The sequence below is a fragment of the Mirounga angustirostris genome, unplaced genomic scaffold, assembly GCF_029215605.1.
Source record: "Mirounga angustirostris isolate CCGP_5_RB_7025 unplaced genomic scaffold, mMirAng1.0.hap1 SCAF_8, whole genome shotgun sequence".
Lineage (NCBI taxonomy): Eukaryota > Metazoa > Chordata > Mammalia > Carnivora > Phocidae > Mirounga > Mirounga angustirostris.
In genome coordinates, this window is record NW_026991716.1 from 91,220,610 (window position 1) to 91,242,982 (window position 22,373).

The window sequence follows — 22,373 nt, forward strand, 5'->3', positions numbered from 1 at the left end:
TAAATGTGCATCAGTGGATGAGTGGAAAAAGAAGATGTGGTTCATGCATACAAAGGAAAATTATTCAGCTATGAGAAAGAATAAAATCCTGCCACCTGTGATAACACGGATATTTCTCAATGCTAAGTGAAATAAGCCAGATGGAGAGAAAGACAAATACTAAATGGTGTCTCTTAAATCTTGGAAAATCTTAAAAATCTTAAATAAAAAAAAAATCTTAATTAAAAAAGGTTAAACTTTTAGAGATCCTCCGGTAGCGGCGGCCAGCAAGGAGACCAGGGCTCCGCCACGCGACACCATGCCTTTCTTTGATGTGCAGAAAAGGCTGGGCCTTAACTTAGATCATTGGATGACCATCCAAAGTGCTGAGCAGCCTCACAAGATCCCAGGTTGATGCCATACTTTTGAAAAAGAATGGATAGAGGGCGCCTGGGTGGCTCAGTTGGTTAAGCGACTGCCTTCGGCTCAGGTCATGATCCTGGAGTCCCGGGATCGAGTCCCGCATCGGGCTCCCTGCTCAGCAGGGAGTCTGCTTCTCCCTCTGACCTTCCTCCTTCTCATGCTCTCTGTCTCTCATTCTCTCTCTCTCAAATAAATAAATAAAATCTTTAAAAAAAAAAAAGAAAAAGAATGGATAGAATGTGCGCATGGAATCGGTGGTACCTGTGAAGAGAAAGAGTGCAAGATAGAATTTGATGATTTTGTAGAATGTCTGCTTCGGCAGAAAACAATGAAACGTCTGAGTGACATCACGAGGCAGCGAGATAAACTAATAAAGGAAGGGAAGTACACACCTCCGTCTCACCACTTGGGCAAGGGGGATCCTAGGCCCTGAGCAGAGCTGCTGCTGATGGCTGGAGGCTGATTTTCATGTTCTCTCTTTTCCACTAGAAAGTTCATTTACTGAAAACCTCTTTGTGAAAGTGTCTAAAAATAAAGGATTGCTCTATCCTAAAAAAAAAAAAAAAAAAAAAAGTCAAACTTTTATAAGGAGTAGAAAAGTGGTTGCCAGGGGTTAGGGAGTAGAGAAAATAGGGACAGGTTAATAAAAGGGTACACACTTCCAGTTATAAGCTGCATAAGGTTTGGGGATCTAATGTACAGCATGGTGACTATAGTTGATAACACTGTATTGTATAATTGAAATTTGTTAAGAGAATAGAATTTAAATGTTCTCACCAAAAATAAAATAAAGCAAATATGTGAGGTAATGGCTACGTTAATTAACTCGACTGTGAGATCCTTTTACAATGTATATGTATATCAAACTATCACAATGTACACTTTAAATATCTTACTATTTTATTTGTCAATTATACCACAGTAAAGCTGAAAAAAAGAAACATGAACAGCTGAGTCAGATTGCTCATACAATTTAATTATGTTGTCAAAGATGCAAGCAGTTCCCTCTCAATTCATGGCAGGGTCTGCAAATGGAAAAAAAATGATGGGTTTCACAAGGGTGATCATGGCTTCAGGAACAATGATTATAAGCATTATGCTCACTTAGTGCTAGTAATGTTCAAAATCAAGAAAAAAATTTAAAAAGAGAATCAAGTTAATGCTTATCTGTATCACAGAATCTCTTCCTTCTTAGTTGTTTCACATTAATTTTTGGGGTTTTTTTTTTTGAAAAATGTTTCAGTGTGCTTGAGAAGGATGTATATTCTCTAACTGTTGGGTGCAGGATCTGTATACATGCCTATTAGATCATGCATATTAGTTATGTTACTCAAATGGTCTACATTTTAGTGATTTTTTGACCTTCAAATAACTAAGATGTATTGAAATCTAGTAGGTCATTGTATTTTTAAATTTCTACCTATAGTGCTATAAATTTTACTTCATATATTTTGAGGCTATTTTAGAATTACTAAATCTTCTAAAAGAGTTGAAAAAACACAATGAAAGGAATTTAAATATTTTGAAGTTGATTGGGAATATGGCATCAACTCAGAATGGTTTTATCCCATGGTTTCTTATAAAACTGGTGAAACGTAAATTGGCCCCACTTCTGCTTAGCACGTGTATTAATCCCTCCTTTGAATTTAATCAAATAGCAAGACAAAATTTACGTATTTTAACAATGTCCTTACTGCCTTACTCCTCATCAGATAGAGTCTGCTGCTTAGCCCTGGTTCTTTGGTTTGTTGAGTTCAAGGAAGTCTTTACTCCCAGTGAAATGATCTTTGACATACTTGAAGATTTCTATTATTCTGTAGAGGGAGGGTGCAAGTTTAGAGGGATAGCAGCTGAGACGAAGTTAAGTTACTCTGCCAAGAAAGGGAGAGAGATTTCAGGAGGCATAAGACCTGTGAACAGGATGTCAGAACTGGGGAGGAGGGACACTGAAAGAGAAAGGGAGAGAGAGGAGAGACTTGGGAGAGGGGTGTATCCAAAGGGGGCATTCTCAAGTAATGTACCGTGTGGAGCTTCTCCTCATGCTGCTCTAGGTCTTTAATGCAGTGTATATGGGCCATTAACACTTTTGACTTAAAGGAGCTGGAGCTATAAGACAAGGGGATGGACATATTGTTTAAAACAAAGATACGATGAATTTTTGTTATTAGAAAATCAGTTTATCTATACCCTCGCTAAATAAAGATAAACATTCAGAGATGATCAATTTGAGGAGCAGCTGGTCATCGTCGTGCCTGGGCCACTGACTTCTCTGAAAGGTCTTATCTTTGCTGAAATAATCAAGTCAGGCAGCCGGCGGTTGGCAGGGTGGGGATTTACACCCAGCCCACAATTTCTTTGACCGTCCATCGCCTCCTGTGTGGTGGGAACAATTCTGAGCCTGCAGAGGGGAAATTTAGTTGTAAGCCTTAACTCTGCTACTTATTAAGGCTGAAATTAGTATAATTGGGTCTAAATTAGCCTCCCTGGGTCTGCTTTCCCCATCTGTGGAAGGTGAATAATCAAACCTTTTCAGTCTACCTCATAGGTCAGTTTTAAGGATCAAATAAGAAAACAAATGAGAAAATATTGTGTTGACCATACAGAGTTTTAAGTGATTGGGCCAGCTAACCTCACAAAAATACCTGAATAATCATGAGCATACTTGGCCTGAATGAAAGGTCCTGGGTTCAGCATAAACTGATATTGCCAAGGAGTATTAGTCCCTTGGTAAATGCCAAAATGACTGGAATGCAAAACAACAAAAAACACCCCCCGCAAACAAATGAATCCAAGACATTAGGCCTCTTGTTTTTAGAGTCAGCATCAAAGTTTAAGGACGTGACTTCTTAAATAGTTTAATATTTTCTTGTGAACTCAATTTGGTTCCTGGGAATACAGTGGGCAGGAAAACAACAACAACAACAACAACTAGAACTCAAGAGTGTTTAGCTGGAAGTTCATTGGGCGGTCCCCTTCCTCCCAGTGATGCGGAGAATTCTGGAAGCCAGTTTGAACATTTTCAATGGCAAGCGCCGCAGTGAAAGCCTTCTGAGTTTATTTGTATGTTTAATGTGAGAAGGATCTGGGTTTGGTGTTCTGAGCGGGTGGCAGAGGTCCTCAGTATCCCTTCTATCCTGGTACTTACAGACTCAGTGTAATCGCTCTTGACCTCAGTTGCCTTGGCCTCACCTTTTCCTTTCTGTTTTATAAGATTTTAAAGGTATACAAAATATAAACACTTAAAAGAACAAGATCTAGTTTTTATTCCTCAGAGGAGAGTGGTGAATGCGAGCATGAGTTTATTTTGGGGTTGTTACCATTCATATCACTTTTTGTTTTTTCCTCAGACAAGGGGGTCTATTGAGTCAAACTAATAACTAGGTTAGCATTTCCCTTCCTTGATCTGCCAATAAAACAAAAGAGGTGTGGGAAAAGATTCACACAACATTGTAGGTTTTTAAGATAGGATCTTAGAGATCCTTATCCTTATAACTCAGGAGATGTTAGTGCCAGGAATATCTTCATTTATATTGCCCTTAGGCATACATTCCTATAATAGACAATTTCAGATTTTGGAAAAATTGTGCTTGTCCCAAAACATATGAAAGATAAATGAATCAGCCTGTGGTCTCACTCCTGGGGATTGGGTTTGTCATAAGAAAGGATTTATATTGCACCATCTTCAGCTTCAGTTACAGTTTACATCAGAAACATCAACATCCATGCCTAGCATGTTTTGTGACATTTTCACTAACCTCCCAATTGAGACTAGGCTGAGTTGTCAACTGTCCATTTGGATGGCTTTTAAGGACTAGAAGATAATTTTTATCAACCTGCTTCCAAAGCACTGTAATGAGGACATGAAAGCCAAGCCCACCCACGCCTTAGAGAACGGGACCTCTTGTGTCTCCCACAGGGCTGATACAGAGCTGAAAATTATAAGATGTCAATAAACGCCAAATTGAATTGAATCAAGATTGCCAAAGGAGATTAGGTAAAAGAGAGAAGTCAAAGCAACAAATGAGAAGCAGCTTGTCACAGAAATAAAGACAGAAACCAAACTATTCTTTAAATAGGAGATACAGAGTATGCCAATCAAAAGTCTATCCTGAGCCCATTTGGACAAGTTATTTTCTTGCTGATCTCATTACCTCTCTCCTTGCCTATTGGTGCTGGTGACTTTGATGAACTACCCAACTCCAACCCATCCTTTAAGACCTGCCTGAAAATCACCTCTCCTGAGAAGGCTTTCTTGATCTCCCCAGACAACTCACAAAGTGAATTGCTTCCTTCCCTGTGGAGTTCGAACCCACCCAGCGCTTTGTCCTTAACTTTGTTCCACCACTTATCTCCTTATACGTTTATGGTCCGTTTACATTATCTGTCTCTTCCCTCCTCCTTCCCTCCAAAACCAGACTGTAACCTTCTTGAAGATGTTACATTGTTTTTCCTGTTATCTCTATCATCTCTGTATCCAGTCCTGAACCCGTTCCCTCACCACAGGAAATGCTCAGTAAATGTTTAGTGAACAATGACCAGGGTAGCTTCCATTTGTGGTTTTCATTAGAAACATCAAAATGCAAAAGGAGCTTCTTGAAGGCCTGCTTGAACCCCAGGAAATTTACAGCTATTTCTCAACAGGCAAGAAGGAAAGCACGTTCGACACAGAAGCAGTGCCCTACATAAATAGCATTCCTACATAAATGTGTAAGCCACAGCCTCGTACCCTTCATGGTTTATATCCTTCTAGAACAAATGCAATCAACAGACATTTGTGATAGGCAAGTTCTTTCAAAAGATCCACCGTCCCTGCTTCACAACAGGAGTCCACGTGGAATTACTTTCTATGCCGCTTTCTCAAGGGCCCAGTCTAATCTGGTTTCAAAATAACCACTACAGAGAGGGTCCCATTAATTCCCTAAAATGGCTGTCTCCTGGATTAGTAGACTTCTAGGGATCTCTTGTACAAATAAACAGTTTGTGACACTGAACCAAGGCTGGACTGCTTTGGTATTTCTGTGTGCAGCTTAACTGAAACATAGCTGGACTCGGAACATGTTTATACAAACTAACTAATCCTTCTAGATCATCATGACCTGCAATTACCCTGCTATTCCCAGCATGTACTCAGCTTGTGCCAAATGAGGCAGTAGTTTCATAATGAAAGAAAGAGTTTCCATTAAAGAGACAGGTCGGACCCCTGCACTGCTTTCCTGTTCACTCTAGTGTCTCATGTCTGCATATCTAGCACGCCTAAGGAAACAACATTAAGGGCACCAACCTCCACAGGGCTGCTGTACAGAACGTGAAAGGAAGCTTCTCTGTGTTACCAGTTGGATCAGAGATCAAAACCCTGAGTTCGAGGCCTGCCTCACCGTCTGGTAGCTGCCATTTTGTTCAAATAGGACCTTATGGCCTAAGTAGTTTCACTCCACTCATGATAACTCCACTTACTAAATAGTTCACTTACATACATACTAATTCCTACGGGCTGGCAGAGTCAGACTTTGAGCTCACAGAATATCTTAAAATATTTTACATTTGGTATATGATGAAACCTCAACTATATTTTTCCTCAAATATCTCCTATAATTAGCCTGAAGATTCTAGGGGGATATTAATCCATATGTTTCTAATTCATTTACACCCATACCATTAAAATCCTGGATTATAAGAGCTAGCTGATGTTCAAGAAACCAGTTAAACTTTTAAATAATCTTTGTAAAGTCTTTCTTCTTAACAACAGGAAGATGTGTTTGCCAAAAGAAAATGAACTGAAACACTAGAAAATCTGGGTTTGATTCAAAACTAACCCGGGAGGTTTAAAAGGGCTGTAAACTTGGTGAGTGAAACGAGTTTAGTTTCCATATACTACATATCCATATGCCGTGTTGATACTTGGTGTGCACATACTTAGCTCACACGTGCTGATGTGTACTGTTAACATTTGGAAAGTCAGCGCCAGTTGGCAGGTTAGGTTGGAACAGGGTGCTAATGAGGTCAAGATTCCAGGCCCAGTCTTCCCGAGGATGGGGTGCCACTTCTCTTAAGCCAACCACTTGCCACTAATGAGCTCAATGGCCTTGGGCTACTCTGATTCAATCTAATTTAACAAGTTTATTGAGGCCTACAAAGCGCTGACCCTGTACTTGGCACTGGGATACTCCCAGGGCTACCATGTAGTCCCTACGCTAAAAGAGCTCATAGGCTACCAGGTGAAACAAGTAAGTCAATGTACTGGGGCAGCAATGTGATACCGGAAATAAGTAGGACTTAAAATCCTTGGAGGTCAAGGAAGCCTTCATGGAAAAGGCTTTCCCTTACCTTTAAAGCTCAGCACAAGCATTATACTTTTCTGTACAGATTTCCTGAGGCAAACGTAGGTGCTCTTTTTTCTACAGTCCCAATGTCCTTGGAATAGAGCTCTGTTAGGGACACTCAGGAATACTTGTTGAATAGATGGCGGAGATTACACAGGATTATAGACAGAATTTGAAAAAAAGAAGAGCATATGAGATAAAGGAATGGGGGCAGGGGGGGATTGGTAGGAAGAGTTGATGGTTGGAAGAATAACAGGGAATGAGGTAGAAAAATAGGATGCTGCTCTTAAAAAGTTTGCATGCCCTACAGAGAAGCTTTGATTTCATTTTGTAGCCTTTGGGGACTTATTAAGGGTTTTAAGAAGAACTGGACTTGTGTTTTAGCAAGACCAATTTGTTAGGCTGCTTGGATGGAAAAGAAATGAGCCCAGAGGCACTGGGACCAATTGGGAAACTATTGCCACTCTCTAGGCAGGAGCCAAGGATGGTCTGAACTTAAGCTGTAGTGGGGAGGATGATGAGGAGATGGTGGATCCCAGAGATGGCTAGAAGGCAAAATCAGTAAGACATGAAGAATGACTGGGTGTGGGGTCAGCAAAGGAAGGAGTCCTGCCTGATCCTAGCCTTCTCCTTGGGGAAATTTGATGGATAGTGGTGTCACCAGTTAGCATGAGCAATGTGGGAAGATGTCTAGGACTGAGCAGGGGAAATGTAAGAAGTTCAATTTCAGAAGTACTGAATTTCAGTTGTTTATAGATATTGGTAGAGAAAATGTCCATTGTCCAATAAAAGATAAGCTATTTCTTCAGGAGCCTGGGGAATGGAAATATAGATATAAGACGAGATAAAGATGGAGACAGAGATGGAGACAGGTATTCAGGTAGAGCAGGTAGAGTGAGAAAATAGGAATGAAACAGAAAAACACTCAGGGATCCTAATATTTGAGAGAGGGACAGAGAAGTTTAATTCAACAAGAATTCTGAGGAAGAACGTTCCAAGAGATAGAAGGTGAACCAAGAGTGGGTGGTGTCACGGAAGACAAAAGAGAAGAGAGGGAGTGGCTGGTCCTGTCAAATGCCCCAGAAAGATCAAGAAAGGAAGAAGCTGAGAAGAGTCCGTGGACTTTGGCATCAGGAGATAATTAACCACTTTACTGAGAATGGGTATCACAAGCAAAGACCTGTTTTCAGGCGAATGTGTGAATAGATGTGAGGTGTGAATGGTGCCTATTGATGAAAAGCTTGAGAACAAAAGAAAGGAGAGCACTGAGGTAAAAGCTAGGGGCAATGCTGGGAGGGCTCCCCTTCATGTGGTATGGGCCAGATTTAGAAATGTGAAAGGCTGAAGGTAAGAATAAAGGTAAGGTACAATGTCCCCAAGGAGGAGGGAACATGAACGAGGGGGGGACTGGCCTAACCAGGGGGCCTAACACCTCAGCCACCATGAAAAATTCTTACTCAGCTTTTGGAGTATTTATGATGTTTTCATGGTGAAACCTTTTATTCCATTATTTATCTAAAAATGTTCCCATATCCCCACTTAAAAGCATCCTTAACCTTTGTTTTTAGATATGAGACCAACTCTTTATGAAATGACATTGGATTGGGAGGCATGGTTGTGGCATAGAGAGATGAGTTTGGGGGGGGGGCAGATATAGGTTGGAGTCTCAGCTCTGCCACTGACATCTTACCTGGCCTCTTTGGACCTTGTTGCTTTACCTTTATCCAGCCTACTCAACAGTGGTCCTGCAGGGTCAAATGAGACCAGCTCAGTGAAAGCTCTTGGTAAGCAAGTACAAGACAATGTTAGCAGTTGTATTCAGTTTCCTGACACACTACGTCTGTCTTCCCCTGTGTGATTTCCAGGGCTCTCTTGTTTTAAATGAGGTAATACATGCATGTAAAGCCCTTAAAAGTTCCTTGGCATAGATAAGGACACAACAAAAGTTAACGATTATCAAGCTCCTCCTCCACCTCCCTCTACTCCTCTGCCCCAGTGTGCCTCAACAAGCCATCCAGAGATGGTGAGGCTTCCTGTAGTGTCCACTTTACATCCTTCCAGGAGCTTCTCTCTGTGCCCAAGATGAAGGCTCACAGGTATTGCATTACATTTCCTTAGACCCATCCCTTCTAAGAGGTATTACAATTAAACGTGTTTAGCTAATTCTCACTACAGCGATGATGACTGATATTACTACTTTAAATGATTACTTCTAATAGTATTTATAGTTTAGTATGGTATAACTCTTTAGCCAAGGAATGAAACCTTAGTAATGGTGTAATATCAGGTAATATGTTAGGCAGGTCATCACACTGCAAGTTAAATGGAGTTCAGTCTTGGTATATTTTAGATAACAAACATTTTCTAAAGTAAATGAGAAGATGAGGCTGAATGTTACTTGAGAGTGTCCCATGTTAGAATTTGTATTATTCATATTCACATTTATAGTTTGTTTATACCACAGCCCTTTCTGAAAAAGACTTGAGTCACCTTACAGTAAAGTATGTATATCTAAAAAGTTTAATGAAATAAAAATATAAAATCAAAACTATACAGAGGAAAAACATAGAATGCTTTAACTACAGTAACTTTGTGTATGTGTATTTATTTATATACGTAAGTACTACAAATTTGACTTTGGGCTTCTTGATTGCCTGGACATTAAAAGAAACAAAAACCAAAAATAAGATAATTCAATTCTGTAGTGGGAATTATAGCTGCTCACTCATGTGTACTCCTTTCTTAAAATGATATTTCACATTTTTTCTTACAGCTAACCCAGCTATAAAGAGTAACTTCTAGCCAATGGGCTATAAGTGGAATTGATATGTGTAATTCACAGTTTTAGTGCGATGGACATAAAGATGCGATACAGATGAAATGGCAGGAGTTGGGGCAGCTATTTAGAACTCAGAAAGGCTGTGTGTTCAGGATGGCAGAATCTCTGTACCTGGACTGCTGACGTTTAGGCTATTATTTGCTGAAGTTACTGCAGTTTTGGATTTTTTTTGTTTCATTAGCTTAGATTATATTTTACCGATACAAAAGTAGATATCTAGAAGTCGAATCCTGTAGTAAAAATAGAAACCCTGAAATAGAGGACAGTGCCTTAATGGTCAGGCAACAGGCATTGAGGACAAAGATACTGAAATCTGTAAAGCTGTTGACCATTGTTGTGTCATGGTAAACATTTGCTAAATCTACCATCAGTGATAGATTTGGCAACCTTAGCAAAGTCTTACAACAGACCTTAACTCAGGTGAGTGCTCATCAGCTTGCAAGCAGATCTCTACTCAAGGCAGTTCTCTCTTACGTGCAGCCTACAATCTAAATGGAATGAAAGTCTGGTAATTCAAAGGGTTGCAAATACAGCTGCTTTTGTACCACCAAATACATTCAAGCCTTCCTCAGAGCCTAATACAGAATGTTTCCTACTAGACAATGGGGCCACTCTCAAGGTAAAGATTGAGGCCGGTGCCTTGTCATTCAAGCCTGTTGCTTCAGATGGCCTCTGGGGAAGCTCCAGCAATATGGGAGGGAGAGGTATGTTGAACATGGAGACCAGGAAATGAAAGAACAGAATCTTCCGGCTTAAGAGGTATGGATAGATGAGATCTTTGGCAGTGGTTACTGGCATCTGGAACTGACAGGAAACAAGTAGACCGTAAGTCTACCAGGTTTTAAGGGAACTGTATTGCCAAAGAAACTACAAGACTGGCCTTCAAAAGCTATCTGAACCTTAAAGTAATCCTTAGTCTCCTAAACTTTCACCAGCAGACAATGAGCTATGTTCACTTCATATGTGGCCATGAAAGATAAAGACAAGAACATGTCCCAGTGAGCCAGGGAGGGCAATACACAGGGGAGTTGCTTCCAGCACTGGGGCTCCCAGCACAAGGGGCCCTTGCACTGCAGGGGCATGGAGTCTGCAATTCCTGTCCAGGGGTGTTTGACAGCTGCTATGGACTTGTGGCGGCTGTGTGTTTATCATTCTTCACTTTTCTAAATGAGAGTTGTTATTGTGGTTATCCACAATAAAATGGTCATAAAGCTCTGTTTACTGTGGTATTGGGATGGAAGGCGGGCCTGAAGGTAACTTGTCTCTTAATTTGTAGGTCACCAGACCATAGGAGTTAGACCTAGACTTGATGGGGGGCATGGGAGAGACTGTAGGCTGTGCAGATTCTGGACTGTAATCTGATGGAGAATGTTGCATGTGTGAGAAGAATAACATGGATATCTGGGTGGCTGGAGGGGCAAATTCTGCAGACTCTGTTTGTCTACCAATATCAATGCCTCCTTTCTCTCTTCTCATTTTCCCTCACAGCCAGGCATGGCCATGAGACTAATTTCCGTCCAGTGGGAGGTGAACACAAGTGGGCCAATTCTAGGTTCTCTTGTCCTTTGTCCCTTGGAGCAATCACTTTAAACCCAAAGATGGAAGCTGTGTGTTGATGATGGCAGAGCCTCATACCAGCTCTGGACCTCCTCTCTGTGGAGTTTTACACAAAATAATAATATTTTGTAATATCCTGTATAAGCCACTGTTCTGAGATATTTTGGTTATAACAGCTAGGCTAACACACTCTACTTATTAAAAAGGAGAATGCCCACGAGTTTTGTAAGAAAAGTCTTTTTGTTGATCCTGGCTCTCAACCCAAAAAGAAATTTCTCAAATGTAGCCTTACATTGAGTGTCTTGTAGACTCCATCCTTGACAACACTTTACAACAAACCAGAAGCAATTTGCACATGGCTATCCTCTGCTTGCTTACCTTTTTGAAGTGTTAAAGCCAAAAGCATAACTTTGGAGGGCAGCTCAGTGAAAGCAGTTCTTTAAGAGCTTCCACTAGAGTGTTTCAAACATGGAGTCCCCCAGGAGAGGGGTGCAGAACACACTTGATTCAATGATAGATCTTACCACCATTTTGGTGGCAGAATAATGAGTATTTCTCAACCTAAGTCATCTAAAACCACTTCAGGAAACTCTAGCAATGGCAACTAGGCTCTAGAGGGCATGTATTTGTTACTTAGACGGTCTGTAGGGTAGGTGGGGGGTTGACATTCGGTCAGGAAACTGGAGAAACATGGCCAATGTTCTCTAGTGTATTAAATTTTACTCTGTCCTCACTTGAGACGAAAGAGCTGCTGGCACTCAGTATGGGCTCAAGCACAGGTACCAAAGCTGTCTTCTGTTGCAGACTTCTCTCCACGCAGAAGCATCACACCACTCTGTGGGCCCACAAGCAACATAAGAAGGAGGCCCTATGCTTCTTCCATACTTTCAGAATAAATCTCAGTACCCAGAGCTGTGACACAAAAAGCAAAACATCTCACTTTTGAAGTACTGGTCTTTGGTGCTTGGCTACCCAAAGAAACCTTCAAAAGCCAATCTTCTCTCACTGTCATGTGAAAGCAATTTTCCATCCTAGAATTCAGAGTACATTTTATAGTAAAATAATGTAAAACTTTTTATCCTTCTTCTTGATTATCTTAGAAAAGTATTGGCTTTTAAGCTGAATTATTTCAACATCAATTAAGAAAAATATACTAGAGGCTCTAGGTAGACATCTGCTCAGGGGCACAGATAAGCCTCTAGTTCTGTATCATAGTGAGATGCAGCTGATTCAGGCCTGGAATATTGTCAGAACAAATGTTACCAGGATGCCCACTTTACCCAGAAAGCATCTGCAATATTTGTGTGGATTTTCAATCAAATTGCTAAATAGTGACCTTCTGGGTATTTGAACATGTAGCCATGCTATATGGGGTTATTTGGTTTTACACAAATACAGAGTATCTACCTGTGACACTGATTTTAGATTTGGTATACTATCAAGACACATTTTTAGTTGCACATTTAATGTCTGACCATTGGCTTCTTTGGGCCACCAGAAGCTTTGAGGAGAGAAACCTGATTCAAGGATTCATCTTAAAACCTTCTGGAGTGGCAGACTATACAAATTGGTTCCCAACCTAAATGATCCAAAACCTCTCCAGTAAATGCCAGCAGTGACGAAGAGGGTCTAGAGGGTGTGTACTTTGTGTTACTTTAGATGCCTTCAAAGTGGATGAGGGGTTGACATTCAATCGGGATACCAGAGAAATCTCATGATCATAACACCAAGGAGGCTCTTTGCTTCCTATTTGTTGCACAGGATAAGTGTATCTTAATGCTGTTCTCAAGTCACATTAACTGAAAAAAGCTAGATACAAAACTATACACATAGCATTTATGTGCATGTGCATGTGCATGTTTGTGTTTGTATTTGGAAGGTGAAATTGAGGGTAATTTTAATTTTCTTCCTAGTGAATGTTTGTATTTTTGAAAGAAGCACACTTTCCTGATATGTTCAGAAAAACACTTTAAGACATATCCCCCTCCAATCTGCCAGAATTTTATAACAGAGGGATTGGGCTGACAACTAAACCCACTGGCTTGGCCAGTTTTAGTGCCTTTAAAAGTGTGACAATCAGACAGTAGGTGCTTTGTGATGTGAGGCAATAGGACACAAACAGCATCTTCCCATGACACATTTTTGCCATCAGCCGCCCTCTCAAAAAAAAACAAAAAACAAAAATAAATAAATCCAACTAAGTCTGAATCAATCAAGACTCAAGATCTAATTGCCAGTTAATAGGAAGTATAAGGATTAAAGAAACAAGTTGAAAGATATTACCAGGAAGCAATCTACCAAATCCAGAATATGGGATTGTTCTACATGATAAAGAATGTGGTTTCTTCAACAGAAGAAAAAAATGACATTAAAAAGGAGAATAATGTTAGTTTATAAGGGACTTATGAGAGTTAATAATCAAATGCAATGTGGACCTTGTCTAGAACCTCATTCAAATAAACCAACTATAAAGAGACATTTTTGAAGAAGTTGGGGAAATGTGAATATTGAGTGGAAATTGGATCTCTATTAAGAAATTAATATGAAATGTGGATTGAGAAAGAAAAAAAGTACAAGGAAAATAACTGTCAATCTACAATTGTATACCTAATTAAACTATCCTTCCACAGAAAGGGTGAAATAAAGATATTTTTGGTCACACAACCTTCCTATCCTCAACTGCATCATGGCATTAAGGTGAAGATTAAGAGTGTGAGAGAATTAAATATAGTTTCCTTTTACATTAATTGAAATGGTAATATAATTTGGCACCTTCTGTCCTGATGTAATTCTTGCAGAGGGATTAAAATCTAAATACTACAGCAGTTATCACCAACTGCTGATGTAAACTACAGAATACACTGTCCTTGCAGTGATGACTAATGTCCAAAACACCAAAGGGAAACAGCATAGACAGACATGATAATAAAGTAATAAACAAAAACTGAAAGCAGATTCATGTTATTTTCTTTAAGATGGAAGGAAATATAATTTTAGTAATATATCAATATAACTGAATTCCAATTGTTCCTCAATTAAGATTTTGGACTAAGAGATTCAAACTTGCCTCTGTTGGGACAACCCTAACTTGGAGCTCAGCCTTGCCCAACATGTTGCCTGTTGAAAGGCAAAGATCCTCGGGAAGCAACTAGAAGTTTAGCTCCACAATGACAAAGATTATGGTGTTGTTCAATGATGCATCCTTAACATGGAGAGCAGAGACAGGCACATACTAAGTGGTCAATATTTTGGGGTTGAATTTTTAAATGTGTACCACAGATAGGACATAGAAAAAGGGAGATCATGAAAGCCAGCATGGGGCTTCCAGCCATCAATTAGCAAAGAAGATATTGGAGGAGAAGCCACAGAGGGTCATTGTGTGTGTAAGCTTACTCTGAAGAGCTTTCAAGATTAAAAATACATGGGAATATGGTGGAGGGAAATGATATAAAAATAAGGGCTTTGTGTATTTGACTTGCTAGGTAGAGCCTCTAGGCTGCCATAACAGTATCTTATTCTCCCTTCCAGAGATGAGGTCAAGGACTATAGGAGAATGTACTTAGCTCACTCCATTTTCAGGATTTCTTTGTAAGAGAGTGAAGTTCATGGTCAGTGAGTACAGTGGTAAGATTCGTGTTTTGGTGGAAAAATGGAGATCCGGAGCAGTCGAAGTTGGATAATGAGTATATTGTATTTTAAGTGAATAACCCAAATAGGAACACCTGTCTCTGTGCTGCAGAAACCTATGTCTTAGCCCACAGTGTACCCATGGTGGTAAAGGAAGGGCATATTTACATATGTGTTTTGATTAACATCATATACACATTCAACCTGCATCTGCAGACTCTTAGACCACATCTGTAGTCCATCCAAGTCTACTTACTTATATTGAGATCTGTAGATTTCATAGGGAAATCCACAGATAGGGTAGGTCTGTTCTTAAAGGGTTCCATCATACTCAACAAATTCAACTTGGGAAGCTTGGTATGAAAACTCCTAGGGGATAAGGAGAAAATCTGATTTGGGCACAACTGAGCAGCCCAACAGTCCCATTGTTGGCTTATCCCTGATACTTCAGCAATTTTAAAGTTCTCCCAATTTGTGAATCATTTCAAAGATGTTGGAAAATAACCACTATGGACTTGTTTAACATAAATACTCTCTTTCCTATTAATGTGAAGGATTTTGTATAAACATCATGGCCACAATAATGGCTGTAAATGCCATTAATTTTCATATGTATTTAATAGCTTAGCTTGTGCTAATTTAAAGGGGTAAAGGCCCTTCATAGCTTGGTACAATCCAACTAATCATTCTACCTTGATTCTCCCTAGCATGTGCCAAAAGGAGTTTTTATTTTAATGGGTGTGGGATGAAAAGATGAGGGAAGTGCCCTTCTGCAGTTCTTGGAATGTTTTTGTCATTAAGTTTCCATGAATGTCTTGATTGTACCATTGTGTTAATAGTCTGCTATGAATTAGGAGGAAATTTTATTTCATAACACTTGTCACCAAAGACAAGCACATCTCACCACCCATCCATAACATGTATAAACATATGAAAAATTAAATCCAGGTGTACAGTTAAACCTGAGATCCTAAAATGGAACAGGTTAGACTGGTAGAGGAAATTTTATAGGGCTTTGATATTCCTACTTTGCAAAGTGTAAATAAGAGTCTGTCACTTGACATTTCAGTAAAGAATGGATTATATATAAATTTACAAGTGTGGTCAAGCAATTTTTAATAACTAAGAATTAAATTGGGTGAGAGGAAAACATATCCTATCGGGTATCAAGACATTACGAAGCTATGGTAATAAGATACATGTAAGTGTTCAGGGACAAAATCGAATGAAGAGTTCAGAAGTATATGAAAAAATACATAGTTTGAGAATAATAGAGAAAATAAATGAGTCAGGTATGTGAGTTATGGCCCCAAGTGAAGTGGATTATCAAAAATCTAAAACTATTCATTAATATAGCTGTCCTCAATAATTCTTTACTGTATACTCAGGTGTTATGCAAGGATGAGCTTCCTGAAAATGTGTGTTTATTAGAAGCAATATTAAGAGCACCAATAACAGTAGCGGTGTATTGGGAGCCAATATAAATTCTTCTGATTAGTGACTTATACTTGGAGACTTAGAATCTTCTAAGTTGGCAATGAAAACAAATATCATTCAAGTTGTGACATTGTGAAGAACAAAAGGGGCGCTATCAATAATTATGCTGAGAGAACACACATAATTCTGGACCATCCTGGGAAAATCAGGTTAGGTAGTCCCCCTGATCCATGGCCATATAATGCCAGGGACTTCATATTAATTCCAAAGCCCTTGAGAGCACTATAATTTCCAAAGGTGCCCCAGGGATCCACACTTAACTTTGGGTGGAATCCATATATTCTATTTTGGCCCAGAGAGTGTGGATTTATTTGTTCCAAAATCACATCAATCTTTTTCTTTTTTTTTTTTTCCTCCATGCCCCACCATCTTTAAGTTCTTTCAGTTTGGCGTTCTGATCTATAAGAAGCAGAAATGGAATACATTCCTCAGGTAGGAGGATGAACTCTTGATCCACTTGTAGCCTTCCCAAAATGACTGGAGAACCAAAATTTTCTGGTTAGCTTGGCCAACAAGGTAGTTTAAATTCTCTACATATGTTATGCCGTTTTATCATTTTTAGGCCCAAATGTTTCAAAGCTGGTAAGATGCCTAGAAGGATAACAAAGAAGAGAAGGTGGTGGGTGGGGAATTAACATTTCCTGAGCACCTAGAACATGCCAGGCCCTGGGTTTGATGCTTTAAAAAGATTAGTTCATGTCAATCATCCCAGAAGCTCTATGAGATAGTTATTACATATTCATTTTTAAGATGGAAATATTAAGCCTCAAAGATGGTAGGTAATTTACCTAAGATAACACAGCTAGTAAGAGCCAGCTAAAGGAACATTTGTCACCTTGTGCTTTCCCACTTTCACCTGAGTGTCTTCATTTCATTATTGGCTTCCTCCTACTCAGTGTTCCAAGGGATAACGATGAAACTGTTTTAATACACAACCATTGGAGGCACATTCAATGGAAGGAAAATGCTACATCTCTTAGCACTGGGAAGGCAGAAACACCATCGTATGGTCATTTAACAGAAAGCAACTATTTAAAGAAAGACTCATAAAATTGAGCTTTATTTCCCAGACTACGACTGGACCTAAATGGGAGTTTCTATACCGGCTACAAACTTCTCTCCACTGTGGCTTCAGCATATGTTCTGAATTCTCAGAAATCATCATTTTTCTGTTCACTCTTTAGGGTTTCTGTCACCCTAGTGGTGAGTTCTGTGCTAGAAAACCAACACTCCCCTAGTGTCAGATGCGCTGTTTACATGTGACCACATTGGTCGCTTTGATTCTCAGTTTCCTGTGCATCTGGCTGAAGACTGGCCAGATGGAAAGTGGGGGGATGCAGTGGTGTATGGGGTCATAGCACACGGTGGTTACAGCATGTTGACTTACATCCCAAACCTTTAAACTGCATTCTAAAGATCATTTCACATTCTGTAACAACTCACCTATGTTGGATTCAGGGTGCCCCTGAGTCAGGCATACACATTCCTGTGCCTTTTTTTCTGATAATTCATCGCCTCTGCTTCTGAGAGTTGATCTCTACTTTCAGTCCACCTCTCTCCTTCTCTGTCTCTGTCTCTCAATGAGGCCAGATCTCATCAGAGGTATACTGAGCTAATACACATGTTTATGGTTAAAATCTCTAGAAAATATGCACATAGTTTATCCAAGGTTTTAGCACAGTGCCTCCCCCAACAAACTGGAAAATTAAAAAGCAACTTGAGAAAAGCTTTTGAAAGACGTATAGGTTTGACTTTTTAGTGTGGGCATACTTATATTTAAATAACAGGATTATCCCTTGTGCTCAGAAATTATAATAAACAGAACACTTGACAGACAAGGACGATGGAATTTTAGAATGGTATCATTGTTCATTAGAGAAAACAATGATCCTTATGATGCTGCGAGCGTAGAGAACTGCATTATCATTTATTCCAAACACAAGCACGAATATGGAACAGACGAACTAATGAGTTGAGATGTCATCCGAATTTCCATGGGTTATACTTACAGCTTAGAATTGTAGCTTTATTGAATGGTGCCAAAACATTCTTACTTTATAATAGCATTAGTGACAATTCACTTGGATAATCCTATTTGTTTTCATTCATTTTAATGAGGTATAGTTTGGGATGGTAATCTGCAGAACAAAACTTGGGAACAGGTGACAGCATGATTTGAAATGCCTCTTGTATTGAAAGGTAGTTAAGAGCTGAACTAAATGCGTAGATGCACAGTGGTTATCCGGTACTATATATTTTACTCCAAAAACAGTGAGGCTAAAGTACCAATTTTAAGAACCTAGGACTTTATTACCTTTTAAAACTTTCCTGCATGGATGATTGGATAATAAGGACTAATTTGCTGCATTTTTGTGGCCTGTTTCCACATGTTTGCATTTCCCAATAATGCTTTCTTTATGGAAAAGAGTATGCTAGGCACAACACATTTTTTTTCCATGCAGTGATCATATGTCTATGATTCATTATATCCTTCAGTATATGCACACAGTCAATAGTGATGCAGATGGCCAACGGGTATGGATACCTGCCAGGCCTTTAGGTGTCCCGGCTTATAAAAGGGGTTTCTAACATTGAGAACTCCAATTATGTCACTTAAACCCATCAACCTTTTTCCCTTGCCTAATGCTATAAATCTTTCCAATCTCTTATTTCTATAACATCTGATGCCTGGAGTGAAAAGAACCCTTCTGACCATTTTAGTTTTCCATAGAAACTTAGAATGAGAAAATGGGGCCTCTGTACATCTTCCTTATCAATTAAAAGGAAAAGACTTTCCTCATCCCATCTCATGCAAAGGTTAATTCAGCTAGTAAGTAGACTTCTCACATCTTTTGGGGCCCAGGATAAGAACTCACACTGAAGGCTAGTCTTTTAGGCCCAGGGAATAAATAACAATAAGATATTCCTACCCAAAAGGCGCCATTCTCAGGTTGGCTCCAGGCACACCTTGCAAGATTCAGTCCAAGTCCAAGTGAGACAGCTGGGATGTAAAGGAAAGGACTCCTATTTTATCAGTCCAGGACCTGTCAGGAGACAAATTACACCAATGGAGAGAATTTGATATAAAGAACACAAAGAATTATTTACTAGGTATTAAATTACAGAACATGCACAAAGGAAACACTGAGTTATTATGGAAATGGAGTACAGTTCCACCGGTAGGGCTGGGGAACAAGAAGAGATGAGAATTATTAAAACCAGAAGCTTGGAGAGAGGACCCCAATGGATCCAACTCTCAAACGTCTGAGGAGGGAGCCTGCTCTAATGGTACTGGGCGTCAGACCCTAGAAAATGGGCCCTGTGCAGGGTAGATCCAGACCTCCCAGGAGCAGGTGGTAGCTGGCTGCTGCTGGTATATCTAAGGCCAGCAGCAGGGCCTGTGGGGTTGGCTCAGACCTCTAAGGGTGCTGCCAACTGAGAGGAGACAGTGTCTCTGAGGGGGTGGCATGAGACAGGTTCTACAAGTTTTGGAAAAACTGCACACTGGTGTCAACTCCTGCTGTTGGAATGAACTGCCATGGCCTGAGTAAAGGAGTGCTGCTGGGTGATACTGGAGGGGAAGAAAACAGCCAGCAAATCTGAGCTCAGAGGTAGCAGGAAGGAAGACAAACTTTCTCCTTCTCTAGGCTTATAGTCTCCCTCTAGCCTCTCCTATAGGCAGAGCCTGATAGGGAACTAGCAGCAATAGAGAAGGACGTGTGTTTTACAGAGACCCAGCAACCCAAAGCAAAGTTTAGAAGGATGGGTTTGATGCCGGGAGGCAATAGCTTAATAATGAGAGACAGTAGCTTTATACATTAAAAAAAGGATATACTGACCAGGAGCAAGAAAACACCAAAACTTCTAAGTGGATTTCTTATGATTAATCTTACACTTGAATTTATATTTCCTCATTCCCCAACCAGGTGAGCTCCTTTGACTAAGAGCATTTATACATTTGGTAAAACTTGAGTCAAGGTTTTTCTTTCTAACTTTGTTGTACTAGTGGAGTGGAATCAACTAGAGAAGTTCTTTTATAGAGGTTATCTAGATGACTTTTACTTCAGAGAGTTGTTTACCATTGTGAGGAAGGACATCTTTTAAGTCTATTTTAACTTAAGGAAGAAAAGGAAACCCTGCTTGGGAAATGATTTGCCATGAACAGAGGCAGCAGTAAAATCCCACCCTTCATGCCCTTGACTAAAATACCTGGTCATCCTTCCTGAGTGTGGAACAGAACCTGCAAGGCACATGGGTGCTCCTTTCCAAATCTCTAGGCTTCCCTATTAGTCTTCCTGCCAGGTTTGAGTTGAGTTAGATAACAGAACGGGAATTCCCACTTGTTTGTCTTATTTTTTTAAGTTTTATTTTTTGAACGTTGGAACCCAATCCATTACTCAATAGATTTTTCTTCTTAAGTATGTAGAGATTGTCAGTTACCTTCTAACAGGAAAGCAGAACAACATCTGGCTTTTGATGGTGATAGGGACTTCAGCTGCTGAAACGAAGCTCTGATTCACATCAAAAACGACCAATCAGCTACCCCTTGGCTTAAAGAGCATGCCTGGCAAATCATGGGGGCTGACTTACGTAAGAGCCTCTCGCAGTAGAAAACATGAAGGCAATACAAAGTGGTATTATTTTCCAGTGATTCACCTTAAGAAATTATTTTGCTATCTGGCAAGAGGAGAGATGTGCGAGTATTCCTAGAATCTACCTGTGTATTTATTGGCACTTCTACTGTGGAAGAAGGCTTCTTTGTGAAGGGAAGGTTTTGGTTTCTGGCCTGCAAGAATGCTAGCAGAGGGCTCCTCAAAGGAACTAGAAAAGAATTACTTAGGTCTCATCTACAACATGAATCTGATTTTGAACCAAGTTCCTAAGAGGAAAATGGCAACAGGTGTTATAAATGATGCTCATTCAGTAAACTAATTGAAACAGAACACTGGGCAAGATTTGTTGCCATGGCAAATTTCAACCCGAGAATATCTGCAAATTAGAAAAATAACATCATCGAGTGTAAGAGTGACAATAATAAGGAGGCCAGGCCTGTGCCAACATGACAAGAGGAGCACTATTTTATCTACTTTGGGATGGAGGAGTATTAGACATTGTTCATTTCAGCTCTTGTAAAGCTAATTTCCTCCATAATAGAATTGGTACAAATTGCATATTTATTCCGGCATAGGCACTGGGCTCTCCCTTAAGTTTGAAGAGTTCAGATTATCAGTCACCCCCAAGAATAAACCTGGGACAAAGTGGCAGTTTCTAGCATTGAAACAGAGGTCCTCTATATTCCTGTTGTCAAATAAAACCCCTGGAGAAGTCCCAAAACACTCTAAGTCTTAGGTCAGTCTTCAAGAATGGTGCAAGGTCACCCAGGTTTCATATTCAAAGAGCTACTAGTGGATCCCTCACCGAGCCTCAAGCCAGACAGAGAGGGGCTTGGTGAGACACTCTCCAGGAGTACAGAGGTGGTTTGAATACTGTTAACAACCTGGACAGAGCTGGCCAGACCAATACAGTCATAATCATCGAAGGTTCTGAGGGCCTGTCTGAGACCAAATGCATTAATAAATGAAGAAACCTGTAAGTAACCTTCCCACCAACACTAACCACACCAAAAGTGAGCCAAACCCAGGCTTCTCATAATTGGTTCTTGTTCCGACACAAGGGTGAGAAGAGCCATTTGCTGTGGCCAACGGTTACTGTCGCTCTCCTCTGTAGAAAGCCACTGTCTTCGAAGAGCTTACTAAGGGTCTGCACTAAAGAACAAAAAAACATGGGTAAGACTAGTTTCCTCTCAAGTTATGACTCAACTTTGGTCACCGCACTTCCACTTCGGCCTATTAACATTCAGTGGCCAGAATGTCACTCTTCTTAATTGGCTGCTCTAGCAAACAACAGCCTCGCTACCTCTCAGTCATATAGAAAGCCACAAGAATATTTCTTTTTGACTCTCTTCTCTCCACATCAGACCCACAAGTCAAGCTATTGCTGAAATCTATTTTCTCACAATCTACTAGAAAGTGGCCCGCCCTGACTTGCTTACCCTGCTAAAAAGAGAGGCAAGAAATAAACAGCTTAATGTGAATTGTATAAATAAAAGGCACTGGTAATTGAGACTGCCC

The 22,373-nt window shown here is 40.0% G+C and overlaps 1 long non-coding RNA gene across 3 annotated transcripts in view; it reads right to left on the reverse strand.

The window, feature by feature from the left end:
- The window catches only part of LOC123836298 (uncharacterized), a 178,036-nt gene that overhangs the window by 14,146 nt on the left and 141,517 nt on the right, over nt 1–22,373 (reverse strand). For all 3 annotated transcript variants that reach the window (XR_006788928.3, XR_010413716.1, XR_010413715.1), the window contains one exon: nt 19,173–19,286. This is a non-coding gene — a long non-coding RNA (uncharacterized LOC123836298). The remainder of the gene's footprint in view (nt 1–19,172; nt 19,287–22,373) is intronic.